Source organism: Ochlerotatus camptorhynchus, unplaced genomic scaffold (genome assembly GCF_037179485.1).
Source record: "Ochlerotatus camptorhynchus isolate MF236.1 unplaced genomic scaffold, CSIRO-AGI_Acam_v1.1 ptg000042l, whole genome shotgun sequence".
NCBI lineage: Eukaryota > Metazoa > Arthropoda > Insecta > Diptera > Culicidae > Ochlerotatus > Ochlerotatus camptorhynchus.
The window spans coordinates 275,838-293,629 of record NW_027040533.1 but is presented as its reverse complement, the minus strand read 5'-3'; the positions used below and the strand labels follow the sequence as shown (position 1 = coordinate 293,629).

Genomic DNA, 17,792 nt, shown 5'->3' with positions numbered 1-17,792 from the left:
TCTCGATTACTTTTTCAAAGGGACGTATCAGCTTTTGTAAACAATGCATACACGCTTACTAACACCACTAGCAGGTAGGGAAACATTTCCCCTATCTGATGGTAGTGTTAGCATGCGTGGGCGAGCTACCAGTTACGCCAAATCGCTTACAAAAGCTGATAAGTCCCTTTGAAAAATGTATCGAGAATTGAAAACATAACAAGAATTTCCATTTAACAATCATGTGAAAATTATGTGTCCAGCATACATGACTAATAGACCTGTATTTTAACATAAATGTTCGGGATACACCAGGTCAACCGTGATTACTTTTCGTCACGTTAATTTGAACTACTGTGCAAATTTTCAGCAAAATTGGTGATGATTTAGAGGTACGTCAAGTTAATTTTATGTTTTTAAGATAATTTACGTAATAGTCGTATCTCGAGACTGAAACAACGAAAATCGTCTTGGTGTAATCGGTGTACACACAGAGATTACCGAAGTCGGTGAAATTTTACTAGCTTTTTAAACAGCTGAGTTTTCAGTAATCAACCCAGTAGTGTTTCCTTTTACTGAAAAATCCGTAAATTGCAGAATCTCTTAACTGTCAAAAAACACCGTTTAAGTCAGTAGAAGAATCGTTGGCTTTTTCATTAATTTATTTGTTTACATTTCTTTTCTGCTGAGTTTTAAAGTATTTTTATTTTGGCATTGAATAAGTCAGCAAATTTATACAAAAAAATAATGATGGTTAGGGATTTTTGTTTTTGATTCCATACTATGGATAGGATTAAATTGATTATTTTTTTATCGATTTTTATTTGGGACGAGGTTAAAAATCAGTAAAATATCTGGTAGTCGATGCAGGAGTGCATAAACTGCCCAATTCCGTGGCAGTTTCAGCACTCCTGTATTGGCTTCCAGATGTTTCACTTATTTTCACAAAGGTTTTCTCGAGGGTTTCCTGATTTTTTTTTTTCTTGATTTGTTTTCCGTCGATATTGTTTTCCGTGCTGAGCATCAATGCTACCGACGCCAGGGAGGCAGCTCCCACACCTGGACCCTACCTATCGACCCATCAACTCATGAATAGGGGACCAACGGCTTTACTTCCGTTGCAAAGGAAGGCGTGATCAGAGATGTTATGCCTCAAAACATACCGGCGGCGCCGACTGAGATTGAACCCAGGCCTGCTGGGGTGAGAGGTATCACGCTTACCACTACACCACCGGCGCCGCTAGGGTTTTCTGTTATCACACAGAGATTTCCGAGGTCAAGTGCGTGAGGTGAAACGGAGGAGGATGACACAAGCAAATTGGCTTACTGGTGAGATCAGCAAATTTCGAATTTTGTTTGATGGCTTCAGTCAAACATAACGAATATTGAAAACTCGGTTCTCTAATATACTGCGTTTTAGTTATTCATCGTAAATCTGTCATTTTCCGAAAAATTCAGTACTTGCTATTACCGTATTCAGTAGTTTGTCGTAAAAGCTACTGAACATCAGTAGTATTATTGAGAATAGCGGAATGTTATTTTTTTTTGTGATTTACAGTTCGAAAACGGAAAAAAAATACCGAAATTAAATCCACCTAGAAGTTATCACAACAGGTTTTTTTTTTTCAAATTTTGCATTTTCATATAAAATTATAATTATTTGGATGCGATATTATAATATATTGGAAAAAGAGTATAACCTAACATTATAAGATTAGTATTCCAGTATTGAGCAGTTCCAGGCCAAATAGCGAAAATAATAGGTTTCGACTCGACCTTCTCCGATTTTCATGAAACATTGCATAATTGTTTGTTATGTTAAATTCATTCATATTTTTTTCTAAAATCGAGCTATTGTTGGTGAGGTCCCCGCAGATCGAAAGAGCAGTGGGGAGCAGGGGATTGAGATCCGCCATACAAACTTAACTCTCCCTAATAGAATATTAATTATCTTTACGTAACCAGTGAGTCCGTTAAATGATACAATTTTTTCTTCAAAAATCATCCGCTCAAACCATCGCTCTAGTATTGATGCAAAATATTTCGCTTTCGCCCTATAATTCTGTGTATCTGGATTCACCGATACCGTCTCCTGTCGGTTCAAGGGATGTGCTGAATAAATGTTCGGAGGGTGAAAAATTGAGCCCTGTAACGAAAGCCATTCCTACCGAGTTTTTCGATGGCACAATCCACTGACTGGGCTGCAGCAGACTACACAGGTCGGACCGGGGTTACCTAATATATGGCTGAATGGATAGAAGAACGATAGAGCAACCCCGGCGACTACGACCACGACGACGGCGGGAACGCTTCTCCAGACTAGGAAATTCCCCGGAACGAGAAAGAATATGCTGCAGCAGTTGGGCGAAGGGGTGCGCGATTTCCGTGTCTTACTTTCATTCACGTGCTGCTAACATCGAAATGGAAATGTCGAACGAGGCAAGATGTATTTGTCAACATATGTTCGTTTTATTATTGGGGAATTTCATGTTTGCATGCACAAGTGCGCCATGAATTATGATTCGCTTGGCAGTACAAATTTCCTATGCTACATCAGACGAATGTATAAAAGCAATAGCCATCGATATGCTATCTCTGATAGGAGGGGGTTGTTTAAAAAAAGCTTTTAAATATTATATACTTTAGACAATGTGCATCATTTTTGTATTATTGCAAGCCGCAACGTTGACCTAAATCGGGTCACAAGGCGTCCTTCGCTCCTTCTTCGACTGCACAGATCAAAAACAATATTTCTCGCCGATGGCGCCACCGATTCCAAAATATTGTTACCGCACAAAAACCGTTTACGATCCGAACCAACAACAAAAGTATAAGGTAGGTACTTATTTCAGATATACGAAACGGTACGTCTTGCATCTCGTACCACTTTCGCAAGTTCGTCGTCGTTCATATTTTCTTCACGCCACCACCCCATCATAAAAAGAAAGATACCCTTTGCAGCCACAACAACGGACTCTACAACACTGCACCGACCGAAGACTGCGCAAAGAAAGCCAGGAGAGAAATATGATTGGCACTTTTTTCGTAGATCGTTAAGCTTTTGACTCCTTTCTGTTTTGTGAACCGCTATTTTATATGTATACAGAGCTAATAAACCAACTGGGTCTTTAAGATACACTTGAAAGCCACATCTTGGGTCCCGTGCGAGGAAAGAAGGTACCTACATACATCAAGTCAGTTTTCGGATTGTATGTTTCACTTTAATGTGTCCACTCACCTGCACACCAGAAATCCAATCATTCATGCTGATTCGAACCGGTAAGCAAACCGTAACCCAAATTTGTTTTGTCTGACATTTTGTTTTGTTGCGTAAGGTTTATGAAATCTCTGCATGACGGCATCAATTAACCATTTACAATTGTGTTTTATTTATATTTTTATGCTACAAAATGCATTAAGTAAATAAAAAGTTTCAAAATGTTAAATTTACAGGTCAACAAAGAATCTTTTGTAGTAATTGAACCGATTAACGGGAAGCTTATTACCTCCAATAAAAAAATATGTTTAATTTTTTTTTGATAAATATTGCAACAAGAGAAGAAAAATCTAAATAAATCCGTTTTTACCTCAGACTCTAAAGGATCACTCACATTAGATCCGTTTGCGCTGCGTTAACATAAATTTAACAGTAAAGATAGATTTAGCTGTCACTTTACCGCAACGCGTCAGATCCGAATCTAATGTGGGTGGCCCTTAAATAGTAAACCAGGTTTAACAAATTTTAAACTTGGCTAAACTTCTCATTATGTTTATAAATTACTTTTGGTAAAAAAAAATATCAAAAAGTTCAATCCTTTTCAAATGATAGTCTCGATTTGTGTAATGGAAACATGTGTGAAAAGTTGCTAAAGAAGCCAATGTATTTACACTTTTAAAGTTACACTGGAATTTATAAGGGTGCTGTCAACCCCATATAAGGTTTCAAATGAAATTCGTATTTTTTTAGTAATTGCACACTTAGAAAAATTCATGTAAATTTAGGTGCTCTGAGAGTGACATATACGAGCGTCAATTTTGACATAAATTTGAGTCATAACAGGCGCGAAATATAGCTTAATCAAACGTACTTTTCGTCGAGCAACGAACTTTTCAGTCTCGGAGCACTTAATATTACATGACATGTTTGTTTACGTCTCATACAGGGGTTACTGAAAATAACTACACACTTAGAAATAACTACTTTTACACGAGACGTAATCCATATTGGACGTAAATCATAGAACGTAAACAAAAATTTCATGTAAAATTAAGTGTTCTCAAACCGAAACATCAGCTAGTCGACGAAGACAACGTTTTATTGAATTGATTTTCACGTTTCTTTCAACTGATTCTTATGTCAAAAGGCCCGCTTACATGTGTCGGTCTCAGGGAACCGAAATTTACATGACTTTTTAGTAGTGTGTAGGATAGGCAAATTTTTGGTCAACTTTGGAGTGTTGTAACTTCGTCAAATATGATCCGATTTTAAATCTTCCAAGAGCATTTGACTGGAAAACTAATATTGTTCTACGATGTAGCCACGAAAATAATCCTGGTCACCGGATACCGCAGATATTCCGGGTTTCCGAAGGGCTTGTCTAATTTGCTAAATTTTTGGTGAAATTTTATGTATGATGCTGGTTAAATATATATATAGATTTTTAATACATACAACAAAAGAAGAACCATTTCTAAAGCAAATCATATGCCAAGAACTAAAATCGGCCTATAATCAACCGAGATATGGCCATTTCCCTGGAATCGGTTCTGGTGAAGGGTTCTGAATGCGGGCAGATCATTTAATCACTCAAAACATGCCGTGCGACAGCTCTTTCTTCATGGTTTCTCGTCAATAGACTTTTGATAAACTTTAAATGCATCATTGACCACATACTCTCGGAACATCCAGTATGCCCCCGGGGGAACCTGGAGCAGGGGACAATTGCATTTGTACACCAAAACATGCCGTGCGACAGCTCATTCTTCATGGTTTTTCATGAATAGGCATTCATTAAACTTCAAATGGATCAGTGACCACATTGGCAGCTCTCGGAATCACGGGATACCCCGGGGGGAACCTCTAGTAGGGGGCAATTGCGTTTTTACTCAAAAACATGCCGTGCGACAGCTCTTTCTTCATGGATTTTCATGAATATTCTTTCTATAGACTTAAAGTGAATCATTTACCACATTGGCCGCTCTCGGAACCACTGGGATGCCCCGAGAGAACCTGTAGCAGGGGACAATTTCGTTTTAACTCAAAAACGTGCCGTGCGATAGCTCTTTCTTCGTGGATTTTCATGAATATGCTTTCTATAGACTTAAAGTGAATCATTGACATTTAGGCGTATTTTTTAACTATTTTTCAACAAAAAATGCAGGTTTTTCGCACAACTTCTCTTGAAATTTTAACGCCAGATTCTTCTTCAGCGAACACAAATCAAGTATAAATGATCACTTCGGAAATTGCATTGCATAAAAACCTTGAAATCAACTCAAATTGAAATCATAAAAACCATGATCAACTTCATCCCAGAATTGAAAATTAGAATTCTTAATCAAATTTTAATTCTAAAAAATAATTTAAATTAATTTATATATTAGAAAAGCATTCGCCAGTACAGGTTAATAAGGTGTTTGTTCGTGTACCAAACATATGGTTGGAAAAATATTCAGGTTTATCAGTAAAAAGTGCTTAACATCCCCTCGTTACCTAGAATAATTCAACTAAACCAAATCGATTTCTTTTATGTCTTGTAATTGTTATAAAGTAATTGTTTCGATATTTCGTTAAAATATTTTTTTTTTAAATCTAATCTAATTAATTATATTTAAATCTAATAAAAAATGTGTTCGTATTTACAATCCATCTCTTGGAACTTTCGATGAAATCGTTTTACTGGCAGCATGTCTGAATGGATTGTAACCATTTTTCATATAAACTTCTAACGAAACTATATTATTCACAAAAAAAAATCGTATGAAGTCTTTCTATGCGACCCATTTTTGAAACTCTAAAGTGACTTGTGATGATTCTAAGTAAATCCACATATCCAAAAGTTATGCAAAACATCCTCAAATAAAGGGCACTGTCCTGCACACCACACCTTACATAATGCTCAGTTTAAAACTCCACCCTCTGCCCGATTCCTACATACAATTATTTATGATTAACTACAAAAAAGGAGATCTCTAATTAGAAACCGAAGAAACAATGAAAACAAACGAATCATGTAAGCAGGGGAAAAAACATACAATCGGTGAAGGAGCAAAGAAAGGTTCGTAGCAGTTCTACACACTTGAAAACTCCATTGAACACAATGCGAAGGTGATGAGAGCTGAGCACAAAAACCGGAATTCGGAATGATTGAGTTTTTGCTTCGCCTGTTTTTTATTCAATTCTTTTCGTCGAATCGACAGGAGCCCTTTCCCTCACTTTACGTACTCTTCATGCCGTCATCCGTTGTTGATGCGCATTCCAATATTGCCTGTTGTTGTAGGTACGTTATTCTGAGGCGCGTTTCCTTCTAAGGGAGCCTCTCCCGGGAGCACACTTGTGGATATATGGTCATGGGAACGAGAATCGGTCAATTAAGAACAGAAATCCCGCGGTGAAGGTAGAAACTTCCATATAAGCTGCAAAACCGATGATGGTGGGTGCGCAGTCCAGGGCTTGGACCGGACGGTCGATTGCACAGTCAAAATCAATAAGCCATCTCCTCTCGTATCTCTGCTGCTGACGGAGAAGGCAAACCCATCTCGTTTTCCTGTGGTCCAACTGAGAAAGACAATGCCGTTCTCGAGTTCATACAGCAATTATTAATTTGTTTGTTCCTAGCAAATGGATTTTGTGTGTTTTGTATGTCTGCAAAAACCTCCATTCCGGGATGCGTTTGTCTACTTCCCACTCCCACCCATCTATCGGTGTGATCACACTAATGTACAGTGTTTGGGCAAATTGTAGGTACGCTAGCAACCTTTAGATTGATGCTATTAGAAAATCTGAATTTATTCAAATACAAAAGTTATAAATTTATGTTCCTAGGAAGAAGGTTCAGAACATTTTCAGATGAGAATGAATTAAATAAGTTTTAAAATGCACGAAATCCCCAGCAGAACACTTGTTGCAAAACAGTTGAGGCAACTTCAATGAGACTTATTTTTAGTCACAATCAAATTGCTGCAACTTTTTCCATAGCGTTGTGCTGCTTGGTATATCATGCACCTTCATGCAAAAAAATAATTGGTAAAAAAGTGCTGCAGTAAAGTAACTTTCCTATTTGAACGGAAATATTTAAGTTCTTATTAAAATATTAGAAAACGTGAATATTCCCTACTTTATTACAATATTCTAAGATAAAAACATTTTCTTCTTTATTCAAATATTGAAAAATGCGAACAGCCCTTTCTTTAAATAAAATATTCGTAGAAGGCAATATTGTGAAAGTATTTAAAGAAAAAATGCACCTTTTTTTTAGGCGGTTGAATTTTTCTTTTTCCCGACGTTCAACTAAAACCAAGCTTGATGCATATGTTGTCAAAAAATCAGAAAAATGTTATGTTGCCACCAATGATCCTTATCCTTATTGTGAATCTTCATGTGATTGAATGTGTCCCAGGATTGTTTTGCCTAAAGTAATAATATTGCAAATTCACGGAACATATCCAAATGAGGCTGATATGATTCTGAATACTCAATATGACCACAAATGATCATGATCTTGATGCAGACTGGTAGGGGAAATGTATGTATGTAATGTCGGCCTAAGTGCCCCTAATTTGGGCCCATAATACATTAATACATTGGGCCCATTAAAGAGTAAAGTAAAATATATACACAAAAACTAAAAAAAAATCTCGAAACCGAATTTGACATGATTATTTTTAAAAAATACCTGAAAAAAGTAGCTTTAAAAAATCAAATAATTAAAAGTACAGTCTTTACAGATTAACCGCAAAAAAACACAGAAAGGTTCGGTAATACAAAAATTCATTCTTCCAAAATTTTACAGAAGAATTTGTAAAAAAAATAACCGAACGGTTGCGGTAGTGTTCCTATAATAGTGGAACCCATAAGAAACCAACGCATTCCACTATTATAGGAACCAAAGTTAGCAACTACCACAACTACTGGAACAGTGTTCCTATTAATGGAGGATGAGTTTTCTAAAATTGTATGCAATTTTATTACAGTGTAATATTTTTCTATCAAAATAGAGGTTGAAATCTATTGATTGACGTATTTAAATTGTGTATACATCATATATTTATTGTTTAATTAATAAATTGCCTTAGTACCTCCACTACTGCCTCAACCACCCAACAGACTTTTCGGTAATCAAATAAATCACCGAACACATTACCGAACGTTCAGCTGTTGAGATTTCGGTAAAATTTTACAGATTTCTGTAAAAAAAAGTCTAAGTGTGTACTGAATAATGTTTATTTACAGTAACCGGAGTCAAAATTCGCTCCAGGCCACTCTCGATGTGTGTCACGCGATCGTTTGTTTACTCGGCAGCAACCATTGCACAGTGGTCCAGGGAGCAAAATTAGGTGGAATAAATTAATAACTCGAAAAATATTAGAGATAGCGTATATAAACATTTGCTTGTGAGCTCTATTCGCGTTGATTGCAAAAGTGTCCTAAACGCCAAATTCTACCAGTAACGTAATTCGGTATCTAACTTTTTTTTATTTTTTCCTTGATTTGTTTTCCGTCGATCTTGTTTTCCGTGCTGAGCACCAATGCTACCGACGCCAGGGAGGCAGGCAGCTCCCACATCTGGACCCTACCTATCGACCCATCAACTCATGAACCGGGGACCAACGGCTTTACTTCCCTTCCGAAGGAAGGCGTGATCAGAGATGTTATGCCTCAGAACATCCCAGCAGCGCCGACTGGGATTGAACCCAGGCCTGCTGGGGTGAGAGGTTATCACGCTTACCACTACACCACCGGCGCCGCTAACCAAGTTAATATTAAAATACACATTTTCCCCTAAGATACTATACCAGTACAAGTCTTCTGTCAAAAGTTATCGTCAGTTTTGTAGTCTTTTAGCCCAAACTTTCAAGCGTAACATTTCAAAATGGCGCAAGTACAACCGATAGTGTTACATATCACTTTAAACAGCATATCAAGAAGTACATTTTAGCAACTTTTGGTGAAGGTAGTTTTTGTTGTTTTAAATAAATCCACTTTGAAAATAGGGGTTTATGTTCCATAAATCTACATTGTTCGGATTTTTTTTTTTCGAGTATTAAAGAACCAGATCGATGATACACTATTTTGTATATATATTTGTATATTATAAAGCATAAGAATCTTCGAAAAAGCATAAGAAATGGAACACAAGCAAGACTGTTAATGTCTTTAACATAAACAAGAATATTATTTATACCGTGAACCCCCAATCTGAACGACACTACGTGCATATTAACGGGGTTTATTTTTAATTTGAACTTCTAGTAACCCTACGACCAACAGAAAAGCGATTTTCTGGTAGCCGTATTTGCTGTTTTTTTATTATTCTGCGTTCCGTTTAGCAACGGTTCATTTAGTTTTTCTCTGTTCCATGATGACGTTTGCGTATTTAAATAAATAAAGCTTTGATTTTTGAGAAGCTGAACTGCTCATTTCAAAACGTTGCAAAATGAGAAAAGGGAATTTTTTTCAAGTGCTTTCATTATATTAACTCAGATTTTATTTTATCAGCGATTGGTTTGACCGATCTTACCTTTCTTCTCATGAACGAAGATAAGGTAAAAGATTTATTGGAATTTTTAAAGAAAAAGTTTTCTGGAGAAGAGCTGGTCATAAGTTTGGTGCAAAGGAAGCTTACCCTGGTGATGCTGAAGTTTCAGAAACTTTGGCCGGCAGCTGGAAGGAAACGCGAACGATTTGTGAAGATCAACGACGCTTGGCTTGAAGGAGAATTTATTGTCGCTGTCCTTTCGCCCTCAAAATCGTTCGTTGGCCATCCTTCTAAGCCGTATGCCGTGTATATAAATGCACACAGGAAGTCAAAGAAAAACAGGATCTATCTCTTCTCAATCAATTTTCTGCAGCAACATATGTAGCCTCCACAGGGTTTCGTAAAGCCGGCAAATTGATAGTAAAAATAGCCCAAAACCCCGAGACGGCAATCGAGCTACAGCGTTTAGCAGATCGATCAAAACACTCCGGTGCACTTATTGGTGGCTGAGCCATCATCACCAGAGGTATGCATTGCCTCAGAAGAAAGAAGATCCATCAGAGAATCATCGTCGAAGAGTGAGATCTCGTCGCCATTACCTAAAATATCTATTCCGGGTACTCACGTACCACCGCAACCGATTTACCTCCGCACAGAGAAAAGGGAATGAAAATAAAACCAGTAGCACAAGAAGAAAAGGCAAAAAAGAAATTTACAACAAACACAAAAACCGCAAAGTGCTATCTTCAACTTATATCGACATGCTAGCACACATGACGACGAACTTGATGTGCGGGTGATGATGACAATGCATTGTGTGGTCCTCTTAATTGTTCTTCATCAGCAGTTCTTTCTGTCGATGCGTCGTCGACTTTGGAAAGCAACCGTTTCGTGATGAGTGTATGAGTGCAGACCACGTTTTGCGTCCATTGCTGCAATGGAAGCGCTCTGCCACCCGTTGGCGATACTGCCATACAATGAAACCACTGGAAGCGGCTCCCATTCTGATGGAGGAGGCTTTTTGGATAGCGGAAGATAAAGCGTATTTGACAATAGTTTTAAGATGTATTGTATAGTGAACAAGAATCCTCGGCTCTGTAAAGTTAATTCGATTGAGCCTTATCAAATAAATTAATGAACAACAACTCACACACTCCTCACGAAACGGTCACTTTCCAAAGTCGAGGACGCATCGACAGAAAGAACTGCTGATGAAGAACAATGAGGAGGAGCACACAATTGTTGCTGCCGAGTTAACAGGCGATCGCGTGACACACATTGAGAGTGGCCTGCTTCTGTCGAGAGCCGAGTGAACACTATTATTACATTTTGATATTGCAGAATTATGATAGATAAGCTGAATCTCATTTGAATTTGTCATTTATCTGTGTTCAAACCAAAATCATTCAAATAGCTGTAATTCAATAAATTGAAAGTCAATTAAATTGTTTCATATTAACATATTTTTGTGAATTTGAACTCACATTAAGCATATGGCTGTTTTTAAATTTACAAACATCATGGTACCATTTTTAAAAAGTCTTTGTTCGGCTTTCTTTCGCTGCTGTATGCCATGAAAGTGGCAAATCGTATACTGACAAATTAATACCTTACAAGCAAATACGTTACATTCGTGTAATCTCCATTTCACAAGTAACGACCGCAGTCCTTAAACAGCAGATGATATAAATTGAAGACAAAAGTAATGTTTCAGTAGGAACGTAATAACTATGAAGAATGAGAACAACTTATCAAAACTTCGATTTAAAGAATCATTATTTCAAAGGCTGGTGACAGAATTCTGAATTAAACTGTGCACCATCCAATAGGTCATGAGCATCTGAACAACTCGGCTAAAGGTAGCAAGTCACTTCATACACTAGTGCCGCCTGGTACCTAGGTCTTATAAATCTGATCAACTTTGCGAAAAACAGCAATCAGTTAAACTTTGAAGTTAAATCAAGTAATTCAGAACTGAGTCGTCCACTATACTATAGGTCGTGTTGAAAGCAACCTTCTATCTAGTCGAGAAGTCGAGTTAAGGGGGTATTCCCAATCTTTTGCCTTTTTTCGGCCTGTTTTTCAATTAATTTTTTTCAAGGAAAATGAATAGTAATGCGCCTAACTCTTTGGGATTCTTGTTTATTGAACATTAAAGTTTACAAATAAATTTTTTTCGACATAAAAAAGACATTATTGACGTCACAAAATGGCGGCAAACAGACCCCTGTTCGCCGCAAACGCCTGGACGGGCGAAGACTTTTCTCTGGAACGGCTTCATCTGAAACAGATTTCGTGATGAAATTAATAATCTGCATAAGATTCTCTGGAGCTTCTCCCGTTGGCAGCAAAAAATCTTGCAAATTAACAAAATGGCGGCCATATGAAAAAACAGGCGATTTTTAGCCCGCTTTTTTGCAGCTTTAAGGTGCTTCAAACAATGTTAAATGTTAATATTTTTGGCTGAAAGTGGGAGAAGCTCCAAAGAATTTAATAAGGAACAAAATGCGCAAAGATTCAAGTCAATATCTCTTATAGTTTTTGAGAAAAATCTTCGCCCGATAAAAAAAATGTGGTTTCGAGAAAAACGCGTTTAAAGTTTTGACTTTAGTTAAAACCATTTGGGGGTTCTTACCATTAGTCAGCTATGCCTGGACACCGAATTCACTGATCGGAAAACGGCTTGGGGGGATGAAAGTATATAGTCTAAAGTACAAAAAAAACGTGAAAAAAAAAATTTGATTTTTTGAAAAAAAAGATCGGGAATACCCCCTTAAGCAAGCCATTAGTATTAAATGGTACTAGTGATTAGTGTTTTTTCGAATTAGATACGAAAGGTTTTGTCATTCAGAACAACTTTACTGAAGACATCAAACTTCTATCTAGTCATAGTGCCAAGTTAAAGCAAGCAATATGATGTAAAATTTCACACTAGCGTCACCTGGCAAGTGAATTCTGAACTGAGTTGTTCATCATCCAATAGGTATTATTCATCAGAACAACTTTGTCCAAGGCCGCTACCTTCTATCTAGTCGAGGTCGTAACCCAACAAACATTGACAGTTGTATAAGAGATTATTAAGACAAAAGTGAGCTTCTTCAGCTAAAAAATGGCTTATTCAGCTTTTAATCAGCTCAAATTGTTTGTTGGGAAGTTAAAGCAATAAAAATTTAAAAAGAATACTCGTGTGATGCGCACCATCCAATAAGTCTCTTTCACTTGAACAACTTTTCCAAAGACAGAAACCTTTTATCTAGTCAAGATGTCAATTCAAGCAAAGGATTTGAAAACAAATGGCATATTAGTGGCACCTGGAAGATTAATTCTGAACTCAACTGTTCACCTTTCAAAAGGCCTTATCCATCTGAACAGCTTTGATGAAGACCGCAACCTAGTGATGTCATGGTAAATTTGGAACTGGTTGCTCATATAGAATTGGCCTTTGCGCCCTTGTAGGAAATATAAATAAATAATGGTTATTTTCAATAGCTGATTACCATCGAGGGTCTCTAGCTCTAACCACCATGACATCACTGAACATGTTGCTTAAAATCGAAGAAAGTGGGGTTACTCACTGAATTAGTCAAATTTTCCTCAAAATCTGCTCGAATATGACGAAAATCGAGAAAAAAATTACCCATGGCCTCTACACGGCCGATAAAAGTAACTCTGTACCTGAGTCGAATTAAACTCAAAATTGTATTACATTGCGTAAAACCATTGGGCACTGTAGAGGTACCCGTTAAACAAATTCAAAGTGGGCGCCGTTTAAATGTATTTTTTGCTATTCAAGGAGTTTTCTACGGTATTCAAGAAGTTTTAAGCCAATTTGAATCAATTTTGAGATACTCTCATTGGCCGCGTACTAGTATACTCATAGACTTGAAAGACGTACAATTTTCCTTAACTTCAAGCAGATTTTTGAGGAACATCGAGAAAAATTTTACTCACTCAGTGAGTAACCCTACTTTCTACTATTTTGAGAGCAGTCCTACTCAATTTTGAGTTAGTCTAAGCGGCCGTGTACGACGTCTAACAATGTGACAACCACCACATCTACAGACAAACTGGAACAAAACGTACATCTAAGCTCTTTTATAACCTCCCATTAGGTTCGTCTCTCTGTACTATCTCGATAGTCATAACAAGCAAGCACGTGATTGGTTGATCGCGGCCAAAAAATTTAAACAATTTTCAGTAGGTTACTAATCATAAATTACTACACTCTTTATATCAAACAAATCTTACATCAAATCTGAATCAAATGGTGTGAAAAGAATTGAAATTCATCAATAAATGGCCAAGTTATAAGCGATTAAAACAAAGATGTAGTCCTACGTCAAAAGTAGATTTTACTTCATACATTTCAATTTAATTTAACTGATGTTCAATAGTATTCAATATCAGCATTCAAACAAACGGTCATAGGATTTCAACGATTGTTGTCCTTTACTTGAAAAAGGGTATTTTTCATTAAACTAAGTGTCAATGAATCTAAATTATTTAAAAATTACATAAAACGTTTTCAGTATTGAAAAATTAATGGTTTTATGCCAAATTTGCTAAAATAACCTAAATTTAGGCACAACTGTTGTATTCTAAAAAATATTTTCAAAAATTTTGCTTAAAAAACTTTTTGCACAAGGATTTAAGCATCTAATTCGGATTTAGGAAACCCAAATTTAATGAGAGCCGTTACTAGAATTTTTTGGGGCCTCCCTTAGCTCAGTCGGTAAAGGTGCAGTTACAAAGCAAGACCATGCTGGAGGTGGCTGGGTTCGATTTCCGGTCCGGTCTAGGGATTTTTCGGGTTGGAACATTTCTCAACTTCCCTGGGCTTCCCTGGGTATTATAGTACTTGCCACACAATTATACTAATGCAGAAATGGTACACGCATCGAAAGCTCTCAATTAATAACTGTGGAAGTGCATCTAGAACACTAAGTTGAGAACACGCAATAAGCTAATATGCGATATGCAATAAGCTTGAAATGCAAAGAAGAAGAAAGAAGAAGTTACTAGAATTTTACTCGAAAGGGGACGATCAATTTCACCCTTTATCGATATTTTCAAGTTTGAGGTTTAAAAAATGTCCTATACATAAAAAAACACTCAATACGACATATAATCATGCAAAACGATAGAGACCTCATAGTTACTGCTTTTTACCATAAGGTTGTCAATTTCGTTGATTGTAGAAATTTATTTCCATAATTACAATTCAGTTTTCCCCCGGATTGTGGTACTATCTATTGGCATCTTTAGTTTAGTTCTAGATCTTGCTGATCAGATGGCGAATCTGAAAAGCAAAACAAAATATTACAACAAACTTGTTTAGGGTAAGTGAATCAGTTATGGCACAATCCCATGTATGCAATAGTACCTGTGTTTGGACCAACTCTTTTAAGTTGATACTCTAAGGAAGCCTTATGCCGCGGATACACTTGTATGACAAACTATGAACATGAGCATTATTTGTATAATAAACTTAAATCTCATAGGTCACGACTGGCATATGCCAAAACTATAGCCAATTTTATTTAGTGCAAATGCTGCACTTTACCTGTATTGTCTTTTTTCGTCTCTCCCGAAGAAAAATTTCAAAGCGTACTGAGAGTGAAATATTGTTCCGTAAAAAATGCATTTTTGTTTTTGCTTGAAAGCAAATAAAAATAGCAAAGTATTAGGGTTAATGTACCTAATGTTGGACCAAGTGTCCCTAATATAGGGCCCAAACATAAATTTCGAAGGAAAACATTTGTTGACAATGTTTTAATAGGAACCAAAAATATCCATTTGTATTGTCCAGATGTTGCATTATTCTACAAAATATTGAAGAGCCGAAGATTGCTATCGATGGGCGCAATCTTTATAGGCCAACATTAGAGCCATTTCCCTTATTATTGATTTTCAACTAAGGTACAGGAATAAACATATTACCAGGGCTACGGTTCAGAGTTGGGTAAGACTTCTTCTTCGCGTTTCAAGCTTATTGCATATCGCATATTAGCTTATTGCGTGTTCTCAACTTAGTGTTCTTGATGCTCTTCCCCAGTTATTAATTGAGAGCTTTCAATGCCTGTACCATTTTTGCATTAGTATAATTGTGTGGCACGTACAATTATACTCTTATGCAAAGGGAAGCCGAGCCAAACCTTAAAATTCTTAGACCGGACCGGGAAAATAACCCAGCCACCTCCAGCATGGTCTTACTTTGTAGCTCCACCATTACCGACTGATCTAAAAGAGGATCCAAAGTCGGGTAAGAATCAGCGGCATAAAAATGCCATTGACTCTAACCTCGAGCGTCGATTCCACCATTTTCAGAAGTAGCGTTCTACCCTTCTGTTATAAATATACTTTATGGATAGGAAGAGCTGGTTTCTGAAACCAACCGAATGTTCAGTCGATTGAATCGTTTCCAAGATTTTGTAACTTCACCAATGTCATACATCAATGATGTATTGAGAGAAAAAGTCACATGGATTTAAACTATTTTTGTGTAAAGTATTTGAAGGAGAAGGAGGTTGAAAAATTGTGACCGGAAGGGGTGTCAAGAATTGGTCATAAACATGCAACGTCATTTAAGTACACTCCCCATGGACCTTCCTTTTTGTGTTTACATTTTATTATAAACAAGATTGGAATTAAAATTGAGGAGCTCGGCTAGCTTGACCGCTACCGCTTTTGCTTACTGAGTAGAAGATCGAGGGTTTATTCCCAAGCTCCTCCAAAACAAAACAATTACTATGGTCACATCACCTGCTTAAGCGAATCCTGACCCATCTCCTACCCAACTTTCCAACTCCGTAGCATGCTACATCAACAATATCCTTCCTTTCCCCGTAACGGAGAAGATGGCCGTGGCCGGCAATGGTAACTGTCATGCTTTTCCTATTCTGAATTTTGATTGGAAAGTTATTAATTCCCAAATAGTTTTCCTTAAGCAATTAGAATAAGAAAGTTAAAGTAGATACATGACAGTTGCACAGTATGTAACCTACGAATTACTCCGTTACAAACGCAACGCAACGCAACATGCAACGTCATCTAAGTATATCCCCTAGCCGAAGGTGGGTGTATTTGGTACTTACTGGTTATCTTTAAAACTCATTCTGTAAGCACATATTTCTGATGTACTGTATTTGACCATGACTTGCAAAGCGATCCAGAATAGCAAATATAAACTGAAAAGAGTCCATTTCTATAATTAAGATGTCATAACTCCAGTCACGTGACAACCGGTAGGATTTAGTGGAATGTGCAATGATGACTGGTGGGTGACTAATTCCAAGGCACTTCAAAGGAGAAGCAAACCGAGCATACTACAAACAAGTAACGATTGCGTGTTTTCATGGAATCACCCGCGTCTAGGATGACGGTAGGTACGGGCGGTTTCCGCTGGAAAAGTGTTTAAATATTCTACCACAAAACCACGCCTCGCCACTTCAATGGCGATGATGATGATGATGATGTGAGTACGTCCAGACCCGCCATCACAAACAACAGCAAAATCAATGGCAACGAAGGACCACGACTCTGACCAAGGAGGGTAGAATGTGTTATGTAGAATCAAAAATTTATGTCCAGCGTAAGCGCACTGTTAACGTGTGTGTGTTGTGGTCTTGGACGATTACTGCAATAATTGATGTCATGCATATTTGATAGCATGGAGATAAGTTTTGTAAAGCACACACTTTAAATTTTCACTTGAAAGAAAATACCAATGTAATATATAAAATACCACTGTCCAACCAAGTCGCCTTTTTTCAACCTATTTTTGTGTGCAACTAAGTAAAACCATAGACCTATATTTCTCTTTTATGACATTTACTTGAAACATCCGTAGGCTAACAGAAAATCCCTTCTATATGTAATTTGCATAATTTTATTTCTACCATCATTTCCCCTTTTATCGTTACCGGTTGGTAAATGTGGAGCGAAAAAAAGAGCGAATCCCTAAAAGCAACGAAATAAAATTTGCTCACGGAAAAGTGCTCGAAAGAGGAAGATACATGTTGGAACTCAGCGTTATATCACAGACAAACAGATGTAACTCTTTAAATAAGTTTTCCTTAAATGACGATACGCAACTCACTAACCATATCCTGTGAG

At 37.1% G+C, this 17,792-nt stretch overlaps 1 protein-coding gene across 4 annotated transcripts in view; it reads right to left on the bottom strand.

Annotated features, from left to right (window-relative positions):
* Window positions 1-17,792, bottom strand: part of Trim9 (E3 ubiquitin-protein ligase Trim9) — a 319,633-nt gene that overhangs the window by 286,614 nt on the left and 15,227 nt on the right. The window lies entirely within an intron of this gene.